Consider the following 3,545-nt stretch of genomic DNA (forward strand, 5'->3'; position numbering starts at 1 on the left):
GGAGGTAAAGAATTGTATATAGGAAGTCCAGTTTCGGCCATCGGGAAAGTTTCGGGATCACCGGTATTGTACCGGGACCACCCGAAGGGTCCCGGGGGTCCACCGGATGGGGCCACCTATCCCGGAGGGCCCCATGGGCTGAAGTGGGGAAGGGAACCAGCCCCTGGTGGGCTGGTGCGCCCCCCTTGGGCCTCCTCCTGCGCCTAGGGTTGGAAACCCTAGGGGTGGGGGGCGCCCCACTTGGCTTGGGGGGCAAGCCCCCCCCTTGGCCGCCCTCCCCCCTTGAGATCCAATCTCTAGGGGCCGGCGCCCCCCCAGGGCCCCTATATAAAGAGGGGGGAGGGAGGGCTGCGCACCCCTGCTCCTGGCGCCTCCCTCTCCCTCCGCACCACCTCTCCCTCTCGCTGAGCTTGGTGAAGCCCTGCCGAGATCACCGCTACTTCCACCACCACGCCGTTGTGCTGCTGGATCTCCATCAACCTCTCCCTCCCCCTTGCTAGATCAAGAAGGAGGAGACGTCTTCCCAACCATACGTGTGTTGAATGCGGAGGTGCCGTCCGTTCGGCGCTAGGATCTCCGGTGATTTGGATCACGACGAGTACGACTCCCTCAACCCCGTTCTCTTGAACGCTTCCGCTCGCGATCTACAAGGGTATGTAGATGCACTCCTCTCTCTCGTTGCTAGATGACTCCATAGATTGATCTTGGTGAAGCGTAGAAATTTTTTATTTTCTGCAATGTTCCCCAACAGTGGCATCATGAGCTAGGTCTATGCGTAGTTTCTTTGCACGAGTAGAACACAAATTTGTTGTGGGCGTAGATGTTGTCAATTTTCTTGCCACTACTAGTCTTATCTTGTTTTGGCGGCATCGTGGGATGAAGCAGCCCGGACCGACCTTACACGTACGCTTACGTGAGACAGGTTCCACCGACTGACATGCACTAGTTGCATAAGGTGGCTAGCGGGTGTCTGTCTCTCCCACTTTAGTCAGATCGGATTCGATGAAAAGGGTCCTTATGAATGGTAAATAGAAATTGGCACATCAGGTTGTGGCTTTCACGTAGGTAAGAAACATTCTTGTTAGAACCCTATTGCAGCCACGTAAAAACATGCAACAACAATTAGAGAACGTCTAACTTGTTTTTGCAGCATATGCCTTGTGATGTGATATGGCCAAAAGTTGTGATGAATGATATATATGTGATGTATGAGATCATGTTCTTGTAATAGGAATCACGACTTGCATGTCGATGAGTATGACAACCGGCAGGAGCCATAAGAGTTGTCTTAATTATTGTATGACATGCGTGTCAATGATTAAACGCCATGTAATTACTTTACTTTATTGCTAAACCGTTAGCCATAGTAGTAGAAGTAATAGTTGGCGAGCAACTTCATGGAGACACGATGATGGAGATCATGATGATGGAGATCATGGTGTCATGCCGGTGACGAAGATGATCATGGCGCCCCGAAGATGGAGATCAAAGGAGCTATATGATATTGGCCATATCATGTCAATATTTGATTGCATGTGATGTTTATCATGTTTTTGCATCTTATTTGCTTAGAACGACGGTAGTAAATAAGATGACCCCTCATAATAATTTCAAGAAAGTGTTCCCCCTAACTGTGCGCCGTTGCGAAAGTTCGTTGTTTCGAAGCACCACGTGATGATCGGGTGTGATAGATTCCAACGTCCACATACAACGGGTGTAAGACAGATTTACACATGCAAAACACTTAGGTTAACTTGACGAGTCTAGCATGTACAGACATGGCGTCAGAACACAAGAGACCGAAAGGTCGAACATGAGTCGTATGGAAGATACGATCAACATGGAGATGTTCACCGATGATGACTAGTCCGTCTCACGTGATGATCGGACACGGCCTAGTTGACTCATGTATCACTTAGATGACTAGAGGGATGTATAATCTGAGTGGGATTTCATTAAATAATTTGATTAGATCAACTTAATTACCATGAACTTAGTCTAAAAACCTTTGCAAAAATGTCTTGTAGATCAAATGGCCAACGCTCATGTCAACCTCAACTTCAACGCGCTCCTAGAGAAAACCAAGCTAAAAGATGATGGCAGCAACTATTCGGACTGGGTCCGGAACCTGAGGATCATCCTCATAGCTGCCAAGAAAGCATATGTCCTAGAAGGAACGCTAGGTGAAGCACCCATCCCAGAGAACCAAGACGTTATGAACGCTTGGCGGTCACGTGTTGATGATTACTCCCTCGTTTAGTGCGGCATGCTTTACAGCTTAGAACCGGGGCTCCAAAAGCGCTTTGAGCAACACGGAGCATATGAGATGTTCGAGGAGCTGAAAATGGTTTTCCAAGCTCATGCCTGGGTCGAGAGATATGAAGTCTCCGACAAGTTCTACAGTTGTAAGATGGAGGAAAATAGTTCTGTCAGTGAGCACATACTCAAAATGTCTGGGTTGCACAACCGCTTGTCCCAGCTGGACATTAACCTCCAGGATGAGGCGGTCATTAACAAAATCCTTTAGTCGCTCCCACCTAGCTACAAGAGCTTTGTGATGAACTACAATATGCAAGGGATGGTGAAAACTATTCCTGAAGTATTTTCAATGCTGAAATCAGCGGAGGTAGAAATCAAAAAGCAGCATCAAGTGTTGATGGTCAATAAAACCACTAGTTTCAAGAAAGGCAAGGGTAAGAAGAACTTCAAGAAGGACGGCAAGGGAGTTGTCGCGCCCGGTAAACCAGTTGCCGGGAAGAAGCCAAAGAATGGACCCAAACCTGAGACTGAGTGCTTTTATTGCAAGGGAAAGGGACACTAGAAGCGGAACTGCCCCAAATACTTAGCGGACAATAAGGCCGGCAACACTAAAGGTATATGTGATATACATGTAATTGATGTGTACCTTACTAGTACTCGTAGTAGCTCCTGGATATTTGATACTGGTGCCGTTGCTCATATTTGTAACTCAAAGAAGGAGCTGCGGAATAAGCGGAGACTGGCGAAGGACAAGGTGACGATGCGCGTTGGGAATGGTTCCAAGGTCAATGTGATCGCTGTCGGCACGCTGCCTCTACATTTACCTACGGGATTAGTTTTAAACCTCAATAATTGTTATTTAGTGCTAGCTTTGAGCATGAACATTGTATCTGGATCTCGTTTAATACGAGATGGCTACTCATTTAAATCCAAGAATAATGGTTGTTCTATTTATATGAGAGATATGTTGTATGGTCATGCCCCGCTGGTCAATGGTTTCTTGATGAATCTCGAACGTGATGTTACACATATTCATAGTGTGAATACCAAAAGATGTAAGGTTGATAACGATAGTCCCACATACTTGTGGCACTGCCGCCTTGGTCACATTGGTGTCAAGCACATGAACAAGCTCCATGCTGATGGACTTTTAGAGTCTCTCGATTATGAATCATTTGAACATGCGAACCATGCCTCATGGGTAAAATGACCAAGACTCCGTTCTCCGGAACAATGGAGCGAGCAACCAACTTATTGGAAATTATACATACTGATGTGTGCGGTCC

Source organism: Triticum dicoccoides, chromosome 5B (assembly GCF_002162155.2).
Source record: "Triticum dicoccoides isolate Atlit2015 ecotype Zavitan chromosome 5B, WEW_v2.0, whole genome shotgun sequence".
NCBI classification, from domain to species: Eukaryota; Viridiplantae; Streptophyta; class Magnoliopsida; order Poales; family Poaceae; genus Triticum; species Triticum dicoccoides.